General features: G+C 39.7%; 1 protein-coding gene across 5 annotated transcripts in view; it reads left to right on the forward strand.

Annotated features, from left to right (window-relative positions):
* KIAA1210 (KIAA1210 ortholog) overlaps positions 1 to 27,699 on the forward strand; it is a 487,569-nt gene that overhangs the window by 169,218 nt on the left and 290,652 nt on the right. For 2 of the 5 annotated variants that reach the window (XM_069212353.1, XM_069212349.1), the window contains exon 2: positions 15,391 to 15,847. The exons of the other annotated variants lie outside the window; for them this stretch is intronic. The gene's annotated coding sequence lies outside the window, so the exon portion shown is untranslated. The remainder of the gene's footprint in view (positions 1 to 15,390; positions 15,848 to 27,699) is intronic. 5 annotated transcript variants of the gene reach the window in all.

Raw genomic sequence — 27,699 nt, forward strand, 5'->3', positions numbered from 1 at the left:
AAAACACCCTGACATATACTCACAAACAGGCAAAAAGTGGGGGTAACAAGGCTAGAAAGAGGCTACTTTCTCACACACACTCTGAGTCAGTGTGGGTCTAGTCACTCAAACAGGCTTCCTCTCATGGGTGTTAGGGACCACTCGGTCATGGGTCAAGGAATGCCACAGTTGCACCAGGCACAATCCCAGCCATACAGTTTGTGCTGTAGGGCAACTTCAAGCCCTTACTCAGTTGGACGGAATGATCATTAAGTGCCGCAGCTGTAATGACTGGGACAACAGCAGAGACTGCACTGGCAGTCTTTGGAATTGCAATGATTCCTCCAAAGAAATAGTCTCCCAGGCTAGAACTAGACGGTCACACGGGTAGTAAGTTTCTGGTGGACAGACCACTATGGTTAACTACTTCTGTCCATTATACCAACAGTGAGCTCCTCCTGTAGGGTAGGTTTGCTCCTTCCCTGCTCCTTAGGCATGACTCCTCAAGCTTCCAAAACAAGACAGGCAGTTCTTCCTCCAGCTGAGGCTCCAGATCATGTTCATTTTGTGGACTGGGTAATTTCCTCATGTATCTGTTGCTCTTCTACAGATATTACAGTATGTTGTTTAATGTTACATTTTTTAATATTTATTTTTAAGTCAGTTTGTAGCTTTGCCTAATTTCTTTATGGTGTCAAAGAGCTAGTGAATTAAGCACATTTGCAAACTACTAGTGATTTAGAAAGTATTTTCTTGAGTAAAGTGGGTAAAAGGAACAACAAACACTACATTTTGACGCCGAGTGCACTTAGAGGATGCAGCCTCAATTTGGCATAGCCCAACTTGCTACATGGTCATATGGCAGGGATGTTTTGGAGCCTGGTGTCCAGACAACACGGGATTTATATGCGAGAGTTTCTCGTCGTAATGCAACATTTAATTTTCACTTGCACACAATCTGCTGCAGAAAAGTCGATATGTTGTTGATTTTTTTTTTTACCCTTGCCACATCTGTGTTTATTTCCTTTTAGATTTAATTTCTCCTGACCCTCTTAGCTAAAGAATTTATTTTGTTTTTTACTTTTTATCAAACCACAGATTAGGGGAATTCTTCCGAGATTCAAACGAGGTAGCTTTGCAGTGCTTTATTTACATTGCAATGTGTGTGTACGTTGTTATTTCAAAACTATTCATAGTTCTTTTGCCATGTAAAATACATGCCTGGCTTTGGAACACATCAGGAGTATGTTTCCTTACAGCAGTGCTTGGAACTCGCCAAATTATATGTATGTGTATCTCTGTCGCACATCTGAACTGAAAAAATAAGGGATGCTTGCCTAAATCCGACGGGAAACCATACCAAATAGTTTGTCCATGTTAGTGCACTGTATTTTGGAACATTAATAATTGCTGATAGTACATATTAGTCCATTTTACAATGTTGTGACTTCAATTTTTGGTCTCAAGTGAGCAACGGAAACATTCCATACTGCTTAAAGGTGAATAGATTGAACCAGTAACCTCTGAAAAACCAGAGGTCATTGGGAAACATCAAGGGTGGGAAGGATCCTTTCTGTCACTAGTGTCTCTGGGACTTAGTCACTATTGAACTCAAACTAGATTGAGCAGTTACTCCCGACTCTCCAACGCAAGCTTGCATAGCGCTCAAGGCCCTACTCCAGGAGATGGGTGTAGGTTTAAAAGTCAGATGCTGTAAGAATTGAATTACAAATAATAAAAATCAGTGTGCAGTCAGACCTATACTTTGTTAAATGTAATATTCATAATATTAAAAGGTGGGGTTGGTCAGCTGAAAGAAGACACTCCAAAGAAAACCAGAAGGTCCTTATAGCATATGGGACTTCATCTTTAAAGGAGGTTCCCAAAGGTTCATGCCCATTTTAATTATTGGAATTTAGGTACCAGACAAAGAGCTATAAAGCTCTTTAAAATGTTATGATGTGTCTGGACTTTATTCTAGTTTTACTGCAGCCCTGGATCTTGAGAACGATGATGGGTTAGATCTAAAACTGTTTCACCGCTTCCACCCCCCAATTAAACCCAAAGTACCAGCAATCAAGCCTTTAATGGGGCTTCTGAAACTACTGAAATGGCCTCTTTCTGTCAAAGAAATGTAACCTGGACACCATTCCCAGAGTGTCTGATGTAATGGGGCATCTGTGGTGAGGGTACCAGATTATGTTGAAGAGCATGCCAGATTCTCAAACCTTTCTTCTTGAAGTTGAGGGTGGCAGGGGCTTCAGGGAGACAGGGTGGCTCCTCATGGTGACCTATGTCCTTCACACACCACTCTGTCGCTCTGCCTGCCCATCCTGGTAATTTGCACCTGGTCACTTTGCCTTACCACAAAGCCCCAGTGCTCTCTTAAAGGCTGTGTGAGGAAGAAGTCTCAGCCTCGCCCCCACCCCCTTTACCTTCCTGCTCTAAACATCTACACCACAGGCTTTGTATCTATCCTACATACACAGTGACACTGCACTGTGCACTGCTGCACCTCGTACCTTCCTGATGGACCCTCTAGACTGGTTTCCATGTATGTTGTAGCCTAATGACAAAACAAAAGGAGTTTGCCCGACCATATCCTCTTGGCTCTGAGGGACCTGCACTACGAGCGCATGTAATTAAAACCATACTTCCTTATATATAACAACAACGTGGAGAAAAAGAACTAGCTAACCAACAAAGTGATAATTTCTGGTCACTATAAAAACAAACTGAGTCTTAACAAATGTGAAAGTCCAGAAATATCCCGAAGAACAGCTTGAAGACAAGTAGTATGTGTTTATGTAACCAGAGTTGACATTGTCTTATGTTTACACAGCTCTGCTCCAGCCTCCACCATTTCAGAGGCAAAGCTTAGAAGTACTTCTTGCAATATTTTCAAACTAATGCAAGAGCGAGCAGCACTCAAGATGGATGTTCAGTAAGGAGTTTCCAACATTAAAAAAAAATCCTTTTGAAATGTTTATTAATAGCAATTGATGAAGTAAAAAATAAACAAAAAACAAGTTTCATCTAAGATTCCAACGCTCAATAAGACCAGCCAGCATGCGTTTCGCTCAGGACACATATGCCCAGGAACTCTCTCAAGGTATTAATGTATCAGGTAACAGATGGTGATGAGTAGCTTCACTGGGTACTAAGTCAGTGTTTGGATTTGCTCCAACTACTCTTGGGCAGTTCCAGCCCTAATGGCAACGAAAGACCCTCTTGTCCAGATTGCACCTCTACTAATATCTGTCTAAACTGAGCTAGTTCTTTTATGCTCTCAGTTGTTTTTTTGATTACTTTTGTTTTACCCTTCACCCCTAGGCTGCCCACTGTCACAATATAAAAATTCCCCTCGTTAAGAGACCTGCTGTGTAACTTCATTTTGGATTCTATGTAGGCTACTTCTCTGACCCAAGGAACGATCTGCATTCCCCAAGTCATCTTCCTTTTAAGTATGTTGAGCAGTTTGATGCTGCTTTTGCTGTAGTCTTACCCCAATCAAGAGGAAAATATAAATAAAGGCATTAGATTATGTGTTTTCAGATAATGCCTAGATATGTAACAACCTTGAAGCATCAGAAGAAGCCACATTTGACATTGATTCTAACAACTGGAAAGTCTTGAACTTGCTCTAGAAGACCTTGCCGCATAAATGTTCTAAATGGAAGTTTATGTGTCATGCAGTTGATTTATGTTTTTTACATAGTGTCAGACTAACAGATGGAAGAAGTGCCAGACCATAGTTCGGTATATCTTTTCCATTATTTAGGTTTCCAAAGCGGTACAGACTAATTCCAGTACTCTTTTTCTTTTCATGATGGTCTGTTGTTTGTTGGATAGAGCAGCTTGTCCACCAGTTCTCTTCATTTCTGTTGTGAAGCACAGGCATGTTTCTATATTTCTATAAGTTTCAAAATGGCTAGCTTGTGGAGCTTTATTGGGTTTTCAGTTCATCATTATTCACCTTGTAGGTGACAAGGTAACAGGTGCTATTAGTTCACACAGACCATGTAAGCTTTCAGATATAGCTATATAAGTTTGTATATTGTGCTTTTTCCAGCTTAGGGCTGGGAATGAGTTAATGAAGAGTTTTATGGTTTCAGGTGTTTAGGTGTAAGGTTTTATGAGGTTTTTTTTCCCCTTTAGAATATAGGGTTTTGTTTTAAAAAAATGGTTACTTGGATATTTAGGGTTCATGGACGTGCAGAGTCTTGGGAATAATATTATTACTTGGAAATTACATTTAAATATTCTTATTATATACAATATTGATGTCATTTCTATTCACATTAGCATTATTATCTTTTATTAATATTATAGTAAAATATGCTACATTACTTTTACAATTAGTTTTAGGTAAAAAATACATCAATGCTACATGACTACAGCCGAACTTTTGAACGGATTTGCATCAAATTTGGCAGCAAGCTAGATCTTGGTACAGAAAGATCTCCTTTTTGATATTTGGTGCATATCTATTCAGTAGTTTTGGAATTATTAAAGAAATAGAAATTTGTATATCTAGGTTATATGATGGATTATCGCATGTGAGAACCATGCATGCCTGAACAACGCGGTCTGAACAACAACAATGTTGTTTCCACGCATACCTTTACAACATTGTTTCATTGTAAAAGCTTGTCTAGTAAAGGCATGTGTGGGAACAGGCATGCGTGGTTCTAGCATGCCACCCCCCACCCGCTAAGGCCCAAAAGTACCACACCTCTAATAGTCAAACTAACCCGACCCCCCCCCCCCCACCCGCCCCTCAAAACGAAACTACCCCAACACTTCCACCCACCCTGAGCCCTAAAACCCTCCCCAACCCACAACCCGCTCTAAAAACAACCGCTCCCCCGCCCACTCTAAAAACAAAACTAACCCAAGCCCGTGCCCCTGCCGCTAAAAACAAAACTACCCCCAACCCTCCCCTAAAAACAAAACTACCCTGAGCCCCACCATTAAAAACAAAACTACCCTGGACCCCCCACCACGCCCCTAAAAATAAAACAATCCCGACACCCCCCACCCACTCTGAGCCCTAAAACCTTCCCAACCCCCAACCACCCTAAACAAAACTACGCTGACCCCCACCCCGAAAAACAAAACTACCCCCGCCCTATTAAAAACAAAAAAAACTACCGACCCTCCCTCACCCCTGCCCCTAAAAACAAAACTATCACACCACCCCCACCTATCCTGAGCACTAAAACGTTCCTCGAGGACCCCACCCGCCCTAATAAAGACTGACTCGACCCTAAAAATAAAACTACCCCAACCCCTCAAAACAAAACTACCACGACCCCCCACCCTGCTCCTAAGAATAAAACTACCCTGAAACCCTCCACCCACCCTGAGCCCTAAAACCTTCCCTGACCACCCATCCCCTCCCCTAAAAACAAAACTACCCATACCCCACCACCCCAGATCCTAAAAAAAAAAAAAAAAAAGTAGCCCCACCCCCCTAACCTTCAAAACTTCCCCCAACCCTGCCCCAGCCCCACTTGCCTGACGGTATCCTCTCCAGATTCACTCTTTTTCTCTGCCTTAACCACACATATGCATAGTTCAGCACCTGCGTGGTTAAGACAGAGAAAAAGTCCCTGTGTTGTTCCAGCAAGCGTCGCTCCACTTGCGTGGGAAACGCCTGCATTGTTTCCAAGGCGTTGTTCAGGACATTTCCCTGGAACCGCAGGTGCCCATGGATCTGAAGCCTAATGGGAAAGAAAAAAAATGACCCACCATACCCCTGACAAAAGCAAAGGTTACATGGACGTTATAGTTAGGCGCATGTTTTAGCCACATGAAACCATAGAAATTCAAAAGTTATAGTTATACTTATGAAGAAACTATAACTCGTGCCGGAAAGTAACTTTAGGCTACTAGTTATAGTTTGTGAACATAAGTATAACTACAAGTATAACTATAACTGCTAAATTTGTGTGGTTTTGAGGGTAAAATGTACACCTCGCTATTACGTCCCTGTAACTTTAGTTTTTTGTGTGAATATATATATATACATATATATATATATATACCAACTAGTGGCAGTCCCCACGAGGTACTTACATTGAGGACCTAGTTTCAATACAAAAAGCAGTTTTTTACTTGCCTATAACTTTGGCAAATCTTGATGAATCTTCACAGAATTTTCTAAAAATTTTTAATGCTCACGTCAGCTGCTGCCTGGAAAGTTTTGGGGTGATCCGTCAAGTGGAGGACGAGAAAAAGGCGGGGGTAAAAACAAAAAGGTGCATTTCCCATGCTAATTCCTATAGGGATTTTGAACACGACTACAGCCTGAACCACAGGACTGAATCACACCAAATGTGGCAGAAAGGTAACTCTTGGTCCAGAAAGCACCCTATTTGTGATTTGGTGTAAATCCGTTTAGTAGTTTTTGAGAAATAAAAGAAAAAAACAATTTGTTTATATATAGGGAAGCAAAGGTTCCGTCAACCCTCCCGATCTTGTGCTGAGATCTGATTGAAGTGTTGTCAGCTTCCCAGACAAAATGTAAAAAAAAAAAAGATAAAAAATGAAAAATAAAAGGGACTAGGGTAGGGACACTCACCCCTTAGTTCTGGTGCTGGTGTCCCAGAGCACCCCCTGCCCCCCAACCACCAAAGAGTAAAAAGCATTTTTTTGGTTGATTTTCTGCAGGAGACATAGCAGAACCGCCGAAAATGTCAAAAAAAAAAAAAAAAGCGATCCAGCGCTTGTTTCTGTGAAGCCCCCGGGTGGGTCAGGTCCCGGGGGGCATTAACATTTTGAACTGCCACCTCCCTAGGGCTTTACTTTGGATAAATGTGGGCCCCTAAGGTAACTATAACTCACGTCCTCCCCATACTCTGCTAACTGCGCCATAAATTACAGCACTCATGATATCTTTGAGAACAGCATTGATAATATCAATGTAATATTTGCAGTAACATTTTTGACGAAAAAACTGTGCATGGCGGGGGCGCAAGTTATAGTTACCTTAGGGCTAGTGTTATAGTTACTTGAGATAACTCTAACTATAACAGGTGAATTTCTGTGTTTTTGTACATTTAGAATGTGAGCCTAACTATAATGTCCCTGTAACCTTTGGTATTTTGATTTTTTTTTTATATATATATATATATATATATATATATATGTATGTGTGTGTATATATATATATATATATATAACACAAAAACTTCAGCAGAAAGACGCACACTCTGGAATTCACAAAAATATAGTGTTTATTAACACAACGCGTTTCGGCTGTCAAGCAGCCTTGATCACGTGTATAGTTCTACCAATCTACATGAAGTTTAAATACCCTCCGAATACAAACATCGAAATAGGACTACATATTATTTTAACATTCACCAAATGGGAAAAGATCTCTAGGAAATAAATAAATAGAATTCATTGGATATAAATAGATAGGTTAAAACCTCTCAATATCTAAACAAGAACATTTATCTCATGGATAACAATCTAAAGGATTATAGTATCATAAGCACATGCTCATGCTTGATGGTAATATCTCACTAACTATATACCGGTACACATATAAATATAAATATAATATTCATCACTCTAAATCTTAATACGACTTATATATTTTCATTTAAAAACGATTTAATCTTTGTAACAAATATAAAAGAATTCGTAATACAAAAGATATATAAATGTATAAATATATATAAATAGAGACCAGTTTTTTAAATGTCATTCCTCCTACATGAGACAATAAAATTCATTTGGTAACTATATTCTTTAAATCCATATTTGAGTATCCCTATATTTCTCCATGAGATATAAAGAACCTAATTCCCTTACAGGACGTCTTATGTCATCATACCCAGCTCATTCTATAAGTATCCTGTACCCTTGACACCCTGTGAGTAAACAGATAACTGTACAATCGGAATCAGGAATCCATCCGGACTCCTCCATTCTGAGAAAAAAAATATAAATAAATGAAAATGTTAAAAACAGGAGATATAAGAACCACTACTCGATCCAATATAACAATAATATCAAAATGTAAATAACTATATACTTAAATAGCTAACTAACATCTCCTACCTCATACTCTAATCCTTCAATTAATCATCAGAATAAGTGGGTATTGAGCTCCTCACTCATATTCAATCCTCCCGGTGTCTTAGTTTCTAAGTCCACAATATATTTGGATTCTTTTATACGTAAGGTCAACTATTGAAGGGCTGCCTCTGTGGATTCACCGCGTGCGCGGCGTTCGTGTTTTCCGCGCACTTGCAATTCAGTGGTTTTGACCTGAAACAGAACGCTATCGTGAATGTACTACGATCATACTAAGTTGGGACTGATATAATTTGTACGTGCTACCATTGGACGGAGCGCCAAGTTTGTGTAAACTGTGCTTCCTGTGAACTGCTTTGATTTCAGTGATTTCTAACTATACAAACGTGTCACCGGACATATAGATACGATATACTAAAGACATAGCAGGTTCTCTATAAGTGTAAAAGATATTTTAACTCTGTGCTGGTTGGGTTTCGGCAAGGGGAACTGGTATCTTATCCAGGGGTTTTCACAGTTGGTTTTGAATAGATTTTGGATTTAAGAAGTATAGTTCTTTCCTTTTTGGTAATTTTGGATTTATATACAAGTTAACAGTATGGAAGATGACATTGATAATGAGAGAAAAATGGCTGCACAGGCATTATTTGCCAAAACTGCTGGAAGAGGTAAAGTGCTTGTGACTGATATGGGCTGCAACAATGACTTGAATACACTATTACATAAGTTGGAAAAATTGTGTAAACAGAAAATTTCAAAATGGTGGGAAGCAATGTCTTTACAAAATTATATTGATCAAGATATGGTCCCAAGAGGACTGAGAATTTTCATTACACCGGTTTATGAGTCTCCGAATCCTGAAATGCTAAAAGAATGGGCGGACAATTCTGCAACTAGCTCTAAACACATGCTTGAAATTTTAGTAAAATATGCATGGCGCGACCGAGAGATCCTGCTAATAGATATTAAGAAAATAAAAGAGGATTTGGCTAGTCGGTCTGAAAAAGAAAAATAATTGATTTCCCGGTTTCTTGATACTATGAAAGTAAAGTTGAAAAAATATGAAGATGATATAAAAATCAAGAAACAACAAAAACTTCATATAGATATTGGAGATTATGAAAGTGGAAGGATTCTAACTTTTAGCAGAAAATACGACCATTTGTATAAATCCTGCCCTAATACTCCTATGCTTCAGCCCTCAACCTCTGAAAGCGAACTTGAAAGTGCACGTGAGATTGATTCTCTAAGCTCAGCAGATAGTGAAGTTTCTAGTGTGGAAGTTACCAACAAGCCGGCCACTTTTTTAGACGAATATCGCCTGCTACGTCGTGGCAGGCAAGTATCATACAAACAGAAAGGCGAGGGACTGAGTTACAGGGGCAGACCAACAGGACGAAGAGGAAGACGAGCCGGAGTCAGAAGAGGAGAGAGAGAATTAGAAACCGCATTAAGAAGAGATCAAAATCTGGAACAATTGGGAAAAACAACAAGCGGCTCCAATATAGTGATATGATGGATATGGAAACGGTGAATAAGACGATTATTAATTTATCTGACCACAGTTTAACTGAGGATGATAAAAGAACACTAAGTTTAGGCCTTTCCTTTTGTCCTACTACACGATTTAACTATGCTGAAACTCGCATTGATTTGTTCAAGTTTATTAGAAAACTGAAACTAAAAAAGTGGTTCAAATTGAAAGGGAATAGTGGTAACATTTTGGAATCATCTCAGAGCAATGTCTGTGAAGAACATGTTTTATCTATTAGCGATGTCGATACCTTGTTAACCCTTCATGAGTGAGAACAGGATCTTACTGTACAGACTAATGATAAGAATTTATATCAGAGTCTAGATGAGTTGGGTGTGGTATATGATCGAACAGTTCCATCGGGTTTCAAACCTAAATCGACATTTTTTCCAAACATGAATCATGACAATATTGACACTTTCTATGATATGACACTTCAAGGTCTGACTCATTTTCGACATCGTACATGGTTCAGACCTAAGAGTAACAACAATTTGACATTTAATCAGAGTGAAACCATCAGACTATTAGCGGAAGATAGTGACACTATTATTTGTCCAGCGGACAAAGGAGGCAATATAGTTCTGTGGAAGAGACAAAAATATATTGATGAGGTTATGCGTCAACTGAGTGATACGAGATTTTGTAGAGTTGTGACGAAAGATATATATGCTAATAGCATTACAGGGATTTGGCACCTCCTATCGGAGTGGAAAGATAAAGGCCTTCTATTATGGGAAGAATATTGTTTCCTGAAAAAGGATTTTCCCAAGTTACCTATATTCTACATTCTCCCCAAAATCCATAAAGACAGAGTTAACCCTCCGGGAAGACCTATAGTGTCCTCATGTGGTAATGCCTTGGAAAATGTATCCAAATACGTGGATTTTTTCTCAAGAGATTTTGTCATGAATTTACCGTCTTATGTTCAAGATACTAAGGATTTTTTAGGCAAATTGGAGGGTATAGTTTGGGAAGAGGATTTCTTACTCATATGCCTAGATGTAAATTCTCTATATACCATCATTGATCATGAGAAGGGCATACAAGCATGTAGACATTTTTTGCACACCAGATCTCGGAGATATTTAGCACATACAGATATGATTATTGAAATTATAACATTGTTTGACAAATAATATTTTTCTATTTGATGGTCTGTTGTATAAACAAGTTCTTGGGACTGCAATGGGAACTTGCTTTGCTCCCAGCTTTGCTTGTTTGTTTTTGGGCCTTTGGGAAGAAGACATCTTTAAAAATGAGGAGAAATATCCGGAAATTAATCAGGCCATATTGAGGCTTAGATATATTGATGATTTGTTCTTAATCTGGAAAGGATCTGAGAAGGATGTGATACATTTTATTAAGAAACTTAATGAAAATGATTACAACATCAGATTAACATATACTATTAGTCACTTGTCTATCGAATTTTTGGATACTAAAATTGAGATTAAAGACATGATGATTCATACTGAACTTTTTCGCAAAGCTACAGCAGGTAATAGTTTACTGCATGCTACCAGTGGACATCCCGATACACTTAAATGGAGTATCCCGTATGGAGAACTATTGAGGGCTAAAAGAATAAGTAATACAGATGAGGCATTTGCACGAGAACAGGAAGAAATGGTTAGAAGGCTCAAACAAAGGGATTACCTGGATTGGGTAATCAAAAAGGCCGTTGATAAAATTAAAAATGTTGACAGAATCCAGACCCTTTTTGATAATACAGCTAAAATGGAAAATGCAAATAACGAAGATACCCGATTGATTCTAAATTATAATGAGGATACCATTCAGATTAAAAAGATTATTTCTAGACATTGGAACATTTTGAAGAGTGATCCTATTATAGGCAAGCAAATTCAGAGATGGCCCTCGATTACCTATAAAAGAGAGCGCAATCTCCATGACATGTTGAGATCTAATGATATTTCTCCGATTTCCCATCTTAAGGAGCACAATCTTCAGGGATTCTTTCCCTGTGGTCATTGCAAAGCCTGTCGTACCAGTGTGGTAAGAAAAGAGTACCCTACTAAAAATCCAGTGACTAATAGACATATTAAGCAGTTTTTAACATGTAGTACTCCATTTACTATCTATGTTTTGGAATGTCCATGTCATCTTTGGTATGTGGGAAGTACAAAACATGCAGTGAAAAAGCGTATCCTTGAACATATGCGGGCTGTTACATCAAAAGATCCCCATTATCCTGTAGCTAGACATTTCCAGGATTTTCACAATTCTGATGCCACTCTATTATCGTATTTTGGTATTGAACATGTACCTTTGCATCATAGAGGGGGCAATAGAGAGTTGACCTTACATATAAAAGAATCCAAATATATTTTGGACTTAGAAACTAAGACACCGGGAGGATTGAATATGAGTGAGGAGCTCAATACCCACTTATTCTGATGATTAATTGAAGGATTAGAGTATGAGGTAGGAGATGTTAGTTAGCTATTTAAGTATATAGTTATTTACATTTTGATATTATTTTTATATTGGATTGAGTAGTGGTTCTTATATCTCCTGTTTTTAACTCTTTCATTTATTTATATTTTTTTCTCAGAATGGAGGAGTCTGGATGGATTCCTGATTCCAGATTGTACAGTTATCTGTTTACTCACAGGGTGTCAAGGGTACCGGATACTTATAGAATGAGCTGGGTATGATGACATAAGACGTCCTGGAAGGGAATTCGGGGCCAGATGTAGGAAACTCCCAAATTGCGTCTTGCAATTTTTGTTGCAGAAAGGTGTCTCAGACACCTTCTGCGAGTCGCTATGGGGTCGCAAAAACCCACTCCATTAATATTAATGAGGTGGGTCGCAATTTGCGACCCCATAGCGACTCAGGGCTCTCACGGGGATGGAGGCCTGCTGGGAACAGCAGACCTCCATGTCCGTGACTGCTTTTAAATAAAGCAGTTTTTTTTTTCAAAGTGCAACCCGTTTTCCTTAAAGGAAAACGAGCTGCACTTTGAAAAATAAACCGAAACCTTTTGTTTCGGTATTTTTCAGGGCAGGTAGTGGTCCATTGGACCACTGCCTGCTCTGAAAAATTATTATTAGGTCCAGTCACAAAGGGGAAGCGAGTGGGTTACCATCTACTTCAGGTGGATGGTAACTGCAAGTCCATTTGCGACCCCTTTCGCGGTCGCAAATGGAATTGCATACCACTGCGACTCGCAAATAGGAAGGGAACACCCCTTCCTATTTGCGACTCGGAAATGCATTTTGCGAGTCGGTTCCGACTCGCAAAATGCATTTCTACATACCAGATGAGGTTTAGCGACTCGCAAACGGCGTAAAACGCAGTTTGCGAGTCGCTAAACCTTTCCTACATCTGGCCCTAGGTTCTTTATATCTCATGGAGAAATATAGGGATACTCAAATATGGATTTAAAGAATATAGTTACCAAATGAATTTTATTGTCTCATGTAGGAGGAATTAAATTTAAAAAACTGGTCTCTATTTATATATATTTATACGTTTATATATCTTTTGTATTACGAATTCTTTTATATTTGTTACAAAGATTAAATCGTTTTTAAATGAAAATATATAAGTTGTATTAAGATTTAGAGTGATGAATATTATATTTATAGATTTATATGTGTACCGGTATATAGTGAGATATTACCATCAAGCATGAGCATGTGCTTATGATACTATAATCCTTTAGATTGTTATCCATGAGATAAATGTTCTTGTTTAGATATTGAGAGGTTTTAACCTATCTATTTATATCCAATGAATTCTATTTATTTCTTTCCTAGAGATCTTTTCCCATTTGGTGAATGTTAAAATAATATGTAGTCCTATTTCGATGTTTGTATTCGGAGGGTATTTAAACTTCATGTAGATTGGTAGAACTATACACGTGATCAAGGCTGCTTGACAGCCGAAACGCGTTGTGTTAATAAACACTATATTTTTGTGAATTCCTGAGTGTGCGTCTTTCTGCGGAAGTTTTTGTATTGCTTAATTATCAACCGGAGTGCTCTGCCGGTTTATGACGCACCACCCCTCTGGGGCCTCCAGGAGCCCGATAGTGAGCACTTTTGGTATATATCTTTTGGTATATATATCTTTTGGATATATATATATATACACACACACACAGCTACTCAATATACAAATATATATGTAAAATACAGTTACCTTTAATGATGCAAAGTAAAGACACTCCTGATCTAAATATCCCCATTGTACTTACCACAAATGCCTCCTAATATAACATCATGCAAAGTAATAACTGACATTTTGTCACAAAGGCATTCCACTGCTATTGTTTGTCTGACATGTTGTACCCAGAGCCAAAAAGCGGAACTTTTTCATTGCATACAAAGTGAAACACTGAAAAATAAAATGAATAGAAATTTGGTACAAGGGAAAATTCCAATGTATAAATTGTCAGCTATACACTAGAATCAAAGTTCATAGATCTAGTGATTCTAACAGCCAGGAGCGCCATCACTATGAGATGGCAAGCTCTTGATCAACCGAGGCTGTAATGCTGAATTCACTATAATCCAAAGGACAGAGCCAGAAAGTGCGGCACTGGGTACAGAAGAGACAAGACGTTTAAGGAGATTCCCTATAGGACAAAGTTGGGATGAACTTATTCATGCATTGAAAGAAGTCACTTATGACAATCTAAGACCTCCTTGATCAAGTTGGCACACCTTAAAATAGCTGCTATAAGGACGGGATCTATAATCTCTACCATACGATTAGACAGGAGTGTAATGTAGAGTAAACACAAACTTTTCCTGCAATGTTGGACTGTAAAGGAGTGCCCGCTGGCTTACCTCAGTAATAACAGTACCATAGTTTGTAACGCTGACTGGGGCATAGTGCTGCCCCTTTGGGCTTTAGAATTTTCTAGGCAAATCATATGATAGAGACAAATACTGGTTTATTGTGACTTGCCCTTCACCTGCTAAATTGAGCACCATTCTGTTTAGTTTTAAGGTTACTATGTTTTTGTGTTTTTCAGTATGGGATTCGTTCAGATGAACTTACTGTATGAGCATCGCAAAGTGGGACACACCACCACAGTACTTCATATTTAAGCGTTAGATGAATGAGCAGTTCTGCTATATTGCAGAAAGTATATATTTATACTTGAGTTTCTACATGAATGCAGCGTTAAACATGGGCAGAGATCTTCAAATATGTATATCTATATCTATCTATCTAGATATGTATATATATATATATATATATATATAGAGAGAGAGGCACGGCAGTGAGGGGAGTACACTGTGCACTCCCCTCATTGCGCATGGTATGTTTGGCAGGCCGTGTCGGGCCAGCCAAACACACATGCACACAGGGCTCTCTCTCACTGTGTTACCGGGCTGGAGAGAGCAGGCAGAGGCTCCTGGTTTGCCTGGGAGCACCCTGACTGGGTGCTCCCAGCCAATACTAACGCTGCTTTAAGCAGCGTCAGGATTGCCTGCAGGGCAGGCTGGGAGCCTGTGCCTGCAGCAGAGAGGCCAGAGGAGCATCGCAGTGGGGGCTGCGGCGGTGACGATCCAGGTAATCGATTTGATTTTTTTTTTAAAAAAATTGTAATTTCCCTCTACGCCAACATGCCCCCGCACCCCCACCCCGCTGCGGCCGCCCCACCCCTAAAAAGCACTGCAAGCTGCTCCTGTATGTCTCTGTGTGTGTGGGTGTGTCTGTGGGTGTGTGTATATGTATATATATATACACATATATATATATAAATATATATGTATATGTGTGTGTGTGCATATATATATCTCTATATATATATATTATTATTATTTTTTTTTTTTTTCTAGGAAGTGACTGTGTATACATATGACCAGGTGCATTTTGGGCTCATATTTTTTTTTTAATTGAGCATCTGCCGTTTTGAGACCAACGAAGATCACCGCTAAAAAGAAACTCACCAACCCACCGTTGATTTTTTTGGGGGAGAGAGAAACCCTTCAGAAATCAAATGAGGCGTGATATGCATTCATCGTTCCAGCATTCCTAAACTAGCAATGCCCTGCAAATATAAAATGTAATGGAACCTATTGCTAACAAAGAACTACCTCCTCGAGTTTATCCTGATATTTGCTGTTAGATGTCCCTCATCAGCACACTCCTCCTGATACAAACAAGATGCAACACATATGGATAAGTGCATGGTAACGGAAAGGAAGTGGCAGGAATTCAGATTCATAACGGCATGACTTATGTGGATAGCCCAGGATCTCTTAAACGAATGGCCCTGAAGAAGCATTGCTAAAGGTACTATCTTGTTAAATACACATAGAGTAAAACACCAACAAGTCCTGCCAGTGGTACATTTACCAACTTTGGGAAGTCAAATGCATATTGTATGCAGATTTTATTTACATTCTAAATATCTAATGTCGTTAGTTCTTGGGATAGAACACCTGATGTTTTTTTTTTTTTTTTAAATGAGAGAACTGGGGTGTTTGTAGGAAGCATGGTTTGTCCACATCTCCAGAATTATGGGAATAGACTGCAAAAGAGTTAAAAAAAAATAAAATAAAAAAAAACCTATTAGGTCTAATATTGGATATACTTTTTTTGACAAAACCAATCTTACGTTCTCTGGCATATCATTTGATTTAGGATAGGTCATGTTTCCCTCAACTTAAGAGATCATCAAAAAGTGTTCTAGATTCTGAACCTTACTCTTTCTGAAATCATCAAAAAGGTCCTCACATACTTAAGTTGGCAAAAAAGATGTGATGGATAAACTCTTAAGTGCTTCTGTACATATGGTGCTGAGCTCTGGCCATGGTGGACAAGCGGAAGCAGGCCATTGCTGCTGTTTGTCGAAGGAATAGATTAAAGGAGTGGACAACTGTGTCCACCAGATTTGGCAGTCCTGTTGTTGTACCCGTGCATCACATTTTTTCCAGAGAGACCTTACCTAATGGTTCTGTGCTGCAAGAACAAAACATGTAATTTCTCCAAAGAACAATAAAATAGTTCTGACATGGTTTTGAATTTTTATTTTTCACAAGGATGAGCTAATCAGTCAAATTCCTAACTATCTAACTGAATACTAAATATACTAATTTTTGGTTCATTCCAGCAAAGTCCAGTTTACCCACTGGCACTTTTGCAGTATCCTTTTTATTGAAATGTCGTTTGGAAGGTAAGATGTTAGTATATTTTCCATCATCCATGAAACTTGTTGTTCTCTGGCACATAAATATGAAATTGTCCTGGTATCGGTTAGGAAAGCTTATGTGATACATGGAAACCACACCACCTTAGATCCTCTCACATGCCCAGTTTTGAAAGATGGCTGGAGCTGGTCAGTTTTCCTTCATGCATGGTGTTCCATTCCATTACTGCAAACATCCCACTTGACAATCTCTGGAAAAATATAAATCAAAAAGCATTGGGGAAAGTGTACAGATTTGCAGCGTGAAACCTCTTCTACATTCCCTTGCTGTGCATTATTTTATCCTCTAGTACAGGCTTCTCCAGTGAGTATCTCGTGAGCTACTGGTAGCTCTCCAGCTACCCAGAAGTAGCTCTCCACTGTGCCCCCCTATTGAAACGTATTAGAAGCTTTTGTTTGGTTGCATTAATATTTGTATACCAAAATTTTTAAAAGTTTCATTTTGAAAAGTAAATGTGTGTATTTTCAGAACTCATAAGGTGTTTGAAGCAAATGATTGAATTTCCTAAATATGTTTAATGCTAGTAATTGAGTGCAGCTATGTTGTCTGTTACGTATTACCCACGTAGAGGCATTCCAAAGTGACAACACCTTTTTTTAGTATTAGGGCCAACATTGCCTGATGAACTGAGGTGATCGCTGCTAGTCATCTTGTATATGGTGGCCACTAATGCAATCTTGTCTGTTATGGTCATTATTACAGTGCAATAATAATAGTAGCGTGTGATGATTTTCATTAAACCGAAGTAGCTCTTATTACAGAAATGGTTGGAGACCCCTGCTCCGGTGGTTGTGTCTGCAAGTGTTTATTTACAAACTTTTTTCCTGTGATGTGTGATTACATAGGCAGAGTACTTCTGACTCACTGTGATGTTGACTGTAAGTCTACAATGACCTGTAACATGACATCCATTTAATTTATTTTTTCCTGCCGGGAGTGTTCAGGGGTGCATCAAGAGAGCTCCTGAAAAGTCAAAGACAACAAGTTGCAAACATGTTGTGGAATTGTTGAAAGTTTTCGAACGTAACAGTAATTCATGCTGGATTGAGGATTCCGGTTTTGTCTGAGGGGGGCAGCTTCAATGCAAACACATCCCAACAATGCCAATTGGACCTAAAGATAGTGGTGAACCTGCTGCATCAGTCAGGATTTACTGTCAGTTGGAAACAATCTTCCCGCCCTTACTGGAAAAAGAAAGACACTTCTGGAAGCACAAGAAGACAACATGAGGGCAATTGCCTTCCCAAAAATGAAAATGGTGGAGGAATTGCAGGAATCAAGTTTACCAGACATCTCAGTCTATGATGAGGACTGTCATGGAGTTGTTGAATGCATGAAGCCATCATGCCCATTTGTTTCTTATGCAAGATTACAGATATTGTTGTGTTATAATACATTTTTAGAGTGCACATTCACCCAATGGTTTCTTGGCGAGAAGTACAGCGAGGGTTCCAAACCTAACCCAATGCACATTTAGAGAAGAGTACCAAAAGGCCTTCCTAAATAGCCACATTTTCAACTCCTTCCTGAATTTCAAGAATTCATCTGATGACATAAATGTAGAAGTAGGAAATTCCTTATAGTAGGGGCTTGTAAAGAAAACTAAGCACCACCCACCCGTTGCCTCTTAAAATTGAGGATAATGTGGAGATTGGAAGAAGATGATCGTAAGTTCCTACTTGGAAAATATCTTATGATTGTAGATCATAAAAACTGAGGACTCTCCTCCAAGAATGCCTCTAAAACCATACAGCTGGTCATTTGTTGTAGTAGGAGCCAGTCAAAGTCTCTCAGTAGATGAGATGTGGCAGAGTTTAGGTGCTTTAAAAATGAGTCTTGTTGACTGATTTAGAACAGTCTGCCATCTGCTTAAGTGATTTTTGGGGAGACTAAGATATAGAGAGCTGTCATAGTGAAGCCAAGAAGTACGTAATGCCATGACAACCAGGATTAAGGCATCATGAATAAGGAACCTACTAATCATTTTTTATTTTCCTCATGCTCGAAAAGCAGATTGAGCTCACTGAGCTTTTCTGAGCTTTCAAAGTGAGTTGATTATCATTGATGATGCCTACGTTTTTAGCCAATGTTTGTGGAATAGGAGGTACCCCCATTTCAAAGTGCCAAGCAGAAGGATTCCAGTTTTTAATGTTATTTAAAATAATTTAAGTTTTATCTGCATTAAGCTTTAGGAAATTGCTGTCCATCCATTCCCAGATAAACAGCATGACATATTGGAAGTTTCTTTGTAAACAGTCATCTAGTCTAAGGAGTAGCTGGGGGTCATCCGTATAGTTATATACTTTGCAGTCCATCTTGTTCAAAGCTTGAATAAGGGGCTTAATATAGATGTTAAATGCGGTGATAAGGAAGAGCCCTGCGGAACCCCGTAGTCCAACTTAATTGCTGAGTCCCCAAAAGGACCCAAAATAACCAACTGAGGTTGGTTCTGCATGAATGATTCCATCCAATCAAGAGTTGTGCTTTGAAGCACCGTGGCCTTCACACAGCCCACCAATAATTTATCGTCATCCATGTCAAAAGCAGCAGATAACCCCAATAGGACTAATCAGAAGTCAAGCCATCATCACCATCTTTTATGCATGTCATCTACTACTGAAAGAATTACTTATTCAGCGCTGTGGGCCGGACGAAACCCTGCGTGGCACACATTCAGGATTTGAGAGTTCTCCAGATAAGAGCAAAGAGTCTGAGCAACATGTTCAACTAGTGATTTTGCAAGAAAGTGCAACAAAGAGATAGGACTGAAGGTTTTGTGTTTTTTAAAGTAGCGAATCTGTAATGGTGGAACAGTCGGATGCCACACGCAAGGTAATTGGGGAACTGAACAGTAGACCTTTCAAGACACCCGCCCTACAAGTAATCATATCAACCTATGCATCAAATATAGGATTGGATGATCACATTCGAGATTTAAAAATGGGAAGAATATTGTCCGGAAAGAAGCAGTAAAACACAATTTACCTAGATTTAAAGCTATCTTTCCTTAATTGAAGGCTTTTCAAGTCAAATCCATAAAAGGGGGTGCAGAATACACAACTGTAATTTTTTTATCTCAACAAACAGGGAGTAAAGGTCTGATACCCTCAGGATTAGGAGATTTGCAGGTACCCAATTGCAAGAAATCTGTTTCCAGACATCCTTGTGCCATGAGAAAAAAATGTTTATGCAAGTGAAGTATGAAGACAAACCAGCACATCTCAGGAGTGTGAATTAAAGCAGTCAGTGGTGGGCATGCTTTTACTTCTCGGGGTTACAACACACGCGGATCTGTTTGCAACTGCAGAAAACAAAAATGACAAAGCCTTGTTTCCAGGCATTACTATCCTCAGTCAGAACACAACACATTGTTGATAAGGTGGTATGAGACATTTACGTCTGCTACTGCTGATTTCAGTACTTACAGAAAAGTTCAGAATCTCCAGAACAAGACTGATTTTAGTGATTTTAAAGATGGCACGGTGCACGGCAGTCAAAATTCCAGTGCACGTGGACACACTAATAACGCAGAAGGGAGGCACTTCATCCCAGCCCAAGGATACTACATATATCAGCTTGAAACAGCAGAATTCCCTCACTCTGGGCTTCCAGAAAAGAGTCTAAATAGCATAGAATGGAGCAGTTATACTAAATGGTGCACACTCAATAACGTCAACAGCAGGTGACAGATGCATGTGTAGCTGTAAGATTTGGCAGACTTGATAGACGGCAAAGAGCTGTGCCTTTTTAAGAGTGTACTTATCTCTGCCATTGGTGCTCATGCTAAGGGCATAGAAACAGCAGAGCTTTCCATCCTAGTAATCAAGAGATTCCTAGAGGGAGCTAAGAGGTTATACCCTCCAGTTCCTCTACGACAGTAGAATCTAAAACCACCGTTTGAACATATGCATAAAGCCTCTTTAAAATAGCCAGCTCCAAAGACAGCATTTTAATTGCAGTTTACTCTACTAGAAGGTTTACTGAGACACAGGCACTCAGTGTGGGAACCTTAATCAACCATTCAAAAAACTAAAACTTATTATGAGAACTCCTCTACACCTTTTCATATCACTCAGAGTACACAGCCTGACGTCACTTTTTCAAAACAAAATGCAACAGAAAAGACATTGGGCCGGATTACCACTTTGGAGGAGGGTGTTAATCCGTCCCAATTGTGATGGATATACCACCCGCCGTATTACGAGTCCATTATATCCTATGGAACTCGTAATACGGTGGGTAGGATATCCGTCACATTTGGGACGGATTAACACCCTCCTCCAAAGTTGTAATCAGGCCCATACTCTGTTAGACATAAGAAGGGCAGTGATGTACTGCATACTGGAAACAAAGGATATCAGGAAGGCTAAGCAATTCAACTGTGACACATGCACTGCAAATGTTGGCTACAGCTGTCACTAAAGATCCTATTGCCAGCCAAGTAGTACAAAGTATTGAAATCTGCTAAAAGTTGGCACAACTCCCTCAATGTAAAACCAAGCGCTCTTTCTACTAGAAATAAGGGTGCAACATTAGCCTATATGTCGAGTTTGTCTTTACAAAACATGTCTACGGCTGCATGGCTGCAATATGGTAATCTAAGCACCAAGGGCCAGATGTAGCAAAGGGTTTTTCCCATTCTGTGTCAGTGGAAAAATGTGTTCGTACATATGGCCCTAAATGACAAAACATGTTTGTGTAGACGTAGAACATGCAAAGACGCAGCAGTGGGACGATCATCCTAAGCCGTTTGTTTAGTATCCGTTCCTCTTCACACTGCCCTCTTCAGGGGAAATAATAATGTTGTACAGTCCATGCACAATCGTGTGAATCTAGAAGAGATTTCATGCTGCAAAAAAAAGCCAGTTTAACCTATGAGATTGCTTTTGCCATTTGAAGCTCTCTCCCACATGTGACCCTCACCAGTTTAGGAGTGGAGACTTAGAAAAAAATATATAGATATTTTTCAAAAGCAAATGCAAAATTGCTGTCTTCTATGGGGCATTGTGACCTGACTGTTAATGTCACATTGAGACATACTCGGCCTATGTTGACAGTCATTAGGGGAAAAAGTTTGTAATTACCAAAGCTAACCAGTAGATGGCTGAATGAAGCATCTGTGAATCTATAAGAGCTCCTTTCTCCTTTTTTTCCCCACAATATTGGGTTGCAACTCAACTAAGCAGTCATTACTGACAGTAACATCACTGATCTTCAGACGAGAAGCAACTAATAAGTGAACAACTTTGACCTCAACATGCCTGTAAGTGAAGCCATCTAATTAACACTGCCTGCTTTTACACCCATTTAAAACAAGCACTGGCAAAACAAATAGATCAGGGCATAATGGGCTAACGAAGGCAGTGCTAGTGCATTAGGGTGAAATACATAGAAACGAACAGTAGGAGCCGATAGAGATGGCAATAGTTGTAAAGTAGTCCCTCATGCATTTCAATACAAGCACTAAATTGGAGGAGGAAAGGTAGACCCAAAAAGCCAATTGCAGCAGGTAAGAAATGTGTTGCCGAATTTTTAAGCTAATGGCTGAAAGAGGCTGGTTAAAGAGAGTCATTCGCTGAAACAGGTGGACCCACAGCAAACTTTATATTTGTGAGCAATATATGTGTTTGACAGCTGTATTGTCAAACCCTAGACATAAAACTCTTGTTTTCATTAATAATAAGATTTATGTCCGAACTGCACGAAAACATTGCTTCCTTTGAGCAGGAGACTAAATATTGTGATGGTCACACGTCACCGTGACTGAGAAGAATCCCCTCCGTGGACCCATTTTTCTCTAATGTGAAAAATAAACGCAAGCATGGCCACTGTAATGGTATCTCATTGGCTGGCACCACACATCTCCCTTTGGTTCAAGAGGGACTGGGAGATCACAATGGTGGCGCCGACAGTCAGGCTTCCCAGGAAGGGCAGCAACTCACATGATAAGTGGAGATATTTTATGGAGAGTTCATGCTGTCTTCCTTGGAATGAGGGTTTTGCTGGGTCGTTGATTGGGGGTAAACAAGCATTGGCAAAGGCAATAGGTTTCACCTACGAGAGAGCTGTTTGCTCTGTCAATGTCTTTTAGCCATGCTAGCCTGTCGCAAAGTTCTTAAAGGCCTCGTACATTACGGAAATAATTCTAAACTAAAGACCGCCAAGATTGTGACTGTTTGAGTGTCTACGCACAGGAAAAAAAACATCTGTGATAATTTTCTTTTAAAATCTAGTCTATCAGTGATTGCTCTCTGAAATGGGCATTGGGATGCCCATCTATCATTGTTAATATGATCTACTCAAAAACAAGGAAAAAAGCAATAAAACTTTTAATTGGTATTTTCTCACCGAATCTCTACTTTGCCACTTAGAGGAAGCAGCGAGACGCATCGTTAAATGACGACCTGCATAAAATATTTAAATAAGCAGCCCTCTCAGCTGGGTTGCGAGCTGTGTGTGGCGTGTTCTGGTGTGGGATGAGTAAGAGTGACACCTCCTTTTAACAGTGTTCCATAAAAAGACAGATGCGCCCTAATGCCTGTTCTATGTAATTAGCCTATTACATTGAATCAGTATAGACTGTGCTATTGATCTGAACCAGCACCCACTTTTCAGAACAAATTTTCGTGGCCGTGAGGTGGGTGTTTTTCTTTTTATGTAGCTAAAGCATCATGTGGCACTTTACTGTCATTTACAAATATCACATTTTCCATTGAAATGTCACTAAATTTGCACCGTCGTATAGTTTTATTGATAAAACTATACTGCACACAAATGATAATGTGTGGAAATCAAGTTTCGTTGAATATTCATTATTTGTGCATCACCAAGTTAAGTGTCTTGATTTATTTTGATCCTATTAAAATCTTTTCTTGCATCACACTTCAGAATTAGAAAATATGTGCTTCATTTTTGCTTTCCTAACTGCTGAATCTGTACAGTTCATTTATAGGTATTGACACTTGGTTGTGTGTTACAAAAGAATGACAGGTTTTCTGTTCACACATTATGTACCCCAGCAAGATTGTCACATATATCACTTTACTCTTCTTTCTCTGACTGCAAAGTGAGAGGAGTTTGTAAACACCAATCCCCATGTTAAAATAATAAGCAGCAATTTGACAGAAGTCATAGCTTGACATTTGATCTCCGACTTTGGAGTGTAGCAAATGTGACATGTTAAATACAGAGTTTAAAGGCATCTTTATTTATGTCTGGACTATCGCGACTGACCAAAAATCGTCTCGCAACGACTCCGTTTGGGAAACACTGCTAGAGGTGCTTGTTTCCGTGGCATGAACAGGCCAGCGGATGTTTCTTTCTATGAAAAGTAGAACAAACTTAATGTGACTCTGAGTGCCATATCTAAGTAATGAAATGATAAAGCGATTTCTAAAGGACAGCTGAACCCGAAGGTGCCAAGGCGCTAAGGCGCTAAAACCATCCGGAAACATCAGCACAGCAAAGGGAGTGAAGGAAGGCAGAACGGCTGGCTGATATGAAAAGGCCATCTTTTCAGATATTTACGAAAAACCAGAAGCTTTTCCTATCCAGCGATGTGAATGGATAAGATGTTCCACAGTTTGGCCACAGCATAGGAAAATGATAGAAGTAGAAGACAGAGCTGTGATATCCATTTTATATTATTTCCGTGCTGTGTCCATTCTTCTCCACAGAAAATCTATCAAAAAAGATGCATCGAAAAGGATAATAAACAGCGGCTGTTGTGAGTTCACTTTTATTCATAAAATGTGCCATCAAGTGAGAGATTCAGTTCTACATTGACTTGATTCCATAACTGTGAAGAGGAGCCTGTTCCAGGCTTTGAATCCCTGAGATGGCTGGAGTGTGGAACGTGACTAACCTTTCAAACCTGCGCTTGGGTTTACACCACACCCGCAGTGTCCTCCTTGTTTGTCCGCTCTGAATTATTCATGCGGCAGGTTCGCTAGCCCGAAGTGGTGATTTCTGAGTTTGAGGTTGAAGTTGTGCAGACCTGGGCATCCATGGGTTGAAGTGTTGCCCGAGCTTCCTAGTGCAGATATGTTGGAAGCACTGCTCATCCAGGAGGCTGCATTCCAGTTAGCACTGCCTCATTCTGGCACACCCTTAAGTGGTTTTGCTGGGCACAGACTAGGCCAGTGCATCCTATCATAGCCAATGTACTGTTCACAGTGCAGGCGCAAATCCGTGCCTGCACTGCAAACCGGTGCATTAATAATAGGTAGATCAACTCTTGGAAGCTGCCAGTCATGCATTTCACTACATGGTGACCAGGCCTCACTATTAAAGGAAGGCAAAGATCTCCTGCAATCAGGTACAGTGAATGTCTGCCCTCCTACAAGGGTCCCTTGGAAACAGGTGACCCCCTCCCAAGGGGCAACCTTGGGTGCATCCTGACTGCACTATCTCTAAGTGGTGCGTAATCAGTGTGCCTGGTCATGGCCTCATTGTTTCTGCTCCAACATCTGTGATATGGTGTGGGTGCAAAGGAATCCTTCATTTGCATTACGCCATGACCCCATGGAAATGAGGAAACTTCCTCTTGAGATTGCATAGGCATCAATTTACCACCACCTTGGTCCATATTACTGAAGGGGCCACAAAAGCATTAGGACCCTCCCTTCTGTAACACCAAAAAGACCCGGGACCCAAAAGGAAGCACACACACCCATTGAGCACCTGGGGCACTTTGTATATTATGACTCCTGATATGCATCCCTAGGGACATGATGGAGCCATGAGAATACAATTTACAGGGAGCACTATATATAGTCAAAGCAGATGTCACATTGGCATAACCATGCCCTCTCACAACTTGGAAGGGCTATACTAAATAGTGTGTCTTTTCCCAGGTTTTTCTGTATACACAAAGTTTCCCTTTTTGGGTGACACAGACTTTCTCCTCTCTAGGCGACCAGAACTTGCATGTATTGTTTGAAAAATGGTATGAGGAGTATATGAAGATGTAATTTCACATAGATACTTAGGGAAATATTTCTGTGTCTTTCACCTAACAGTACTTAAATACAGGGTATTTTTTCCCCAGGACGAACCTGCCCTCCAGAATGAACAGATGTGCTACAGGAATAGGGAATAACCTGCATTGTTATATGATAAAGATCCTCCACTTAGTGGCTGGATCCCACACAAAGGGTAGGCAAACTTGGGAAGCCACCATATATAGAAGGTGTATGGCAAATTACCCTAATGAAAGAAATCCCTCTATGGAGCCAGCCTCACCCTGAAGGAGGTCTCATCTCTGCATGGCTTCTGAGGGTGGCATGCCAGAGGAGCTTCCAAGTGGACACCATACTGACTGCAGTGGGGTTGAAATCCTACAGGTAACTTGAGGAAGAGTACACCTTAGGTAAATCAAAGTGCTTTAAATACATATAACTGAAAACAAGCCACAGGCAATTTCAGAACACAGATGCTAAATATCCCAAAAAACTCCCCCTATAGAGATTAGAGTGTCGATGGACCCTGTTTGAGGGGGAAGTGACATTAATTAGTAACCCTTCCAAGGCCCTGGGACTGGTGAAAGTGAATTGGGGGAAAAAAGAGTTGAAAACACTGGATGGCTTGATCTGGGAGGGGGCATAATTTGGACCCAGAGAGGTTTGTGTAGACTGCTTCATTGTGCATGGAACACTCTAATTCAGTTGAAATCTTCTAGTCTCCTACAATTTGATCTATCTTGAGAGGCTGTGACATAATAGGGCACTACAGTCACATATATTGGAAATGCCCAGTTATCAGCAAGTTCAGTTTAAAGCTGAGATTTCATGGTAGTGGTATTGAATATCTAAGTTGATCTGAATGCCAAAACTATGCTGCTAGGTATTCGGGTGCTAATCTGCCACCAAAGTACAGCAGCTTCTTTGTGAAACCAGCCTGATGGTGCTCACCAGGCAGCCATGACCTAGTTATGGGGCAGTAAAAGAGTCCTACAGTTCCAAGAGTCATGCATAAATTTGCCTTGGGTAGGCTGCTGAAAAGCAGAGCTATAAAAGTAGATGATATCCATGTAAACTTACAAAGATATGGGATAAATGGAGCACATTTAAGGGATCATTATAAAAACGTGAGGCCCAATGATTTAGGTAGTGAATATCTACCTAGGTGGTGGGGGTAGTGTACCTGTTAGACTCCCAAAGGATCCAAGCCACGAAGAAATAGACTGATGTTGTGATGATTTTAATGATAAACTGTGTAATGTACATATTTGTTGTGCTGATCACATGAGCAAAGACCCAACAACTGATTGCTTTATTGATTATTTGTATTTTTCTAATCGAGCAGTACATTTAGTTAAAAAACAGAATCAATAAAAGCATCTTAGCAGAGCACAGCATATGTTACTTTGAAGCAATTATGAGCTTCTATGTGTATAAAAAAGTGATGAGCTAGAGATTTTATTTGAAGTGGAAAAGGAGGAAGGATAGAAGATCACAAAAGGGGATATGTTGTGAACTGCTCACGCATGACCTACGAACTCTGTAGACTTTATGGTACCTTCTTCTGTGGAAATATTCAACTACGAGAATTTATATTTTAATAATTGCATTTAAAGATACTTATTACACCAGATTTGCCTTGCACTTTGGAATCACATCATAGATGGTAGAGTTAGTGGATAGGGTTCCTTAGGATTTGAAGATGGCCATAGTCCCATTAAGGGTTCTTTGCAGTGGCTAAAACATATTGAGGGGTAGGTGCAGAGATCAATAGTATTTTCCCGAAAAATCTCCAATTTTTCTTTTTTTTTTTTATCTTACCAGGGGAACCAGAATAAAAGTTTACTAATTTAGCCTATAGGTAATTATATTCTCTTCTGGATCCCACACAATCTATCTAACAGTATTCCTTTTAATGAGCAGATATTGAGTTCATGACAAAAGCTCTGTTGGAGATCATTCAGATATGAGTGAT

Source organism: Pleurodeles waltl, chromosome 2_1, assembly GCF_031143425.1.
Source record: "Pleurodeles waltl isolate 20211129_DDA chromosome 2_1, aPleWal1.hap1.20221129, whole genome shotgun sequence".
Taxonomy (NCBI): domain Eukaryota; kingdom Metazoa; phylum Chordata; class Amphibia; order Caudata; family Salamandridae; genus Pleurodeles; species Pleurodeles waltl.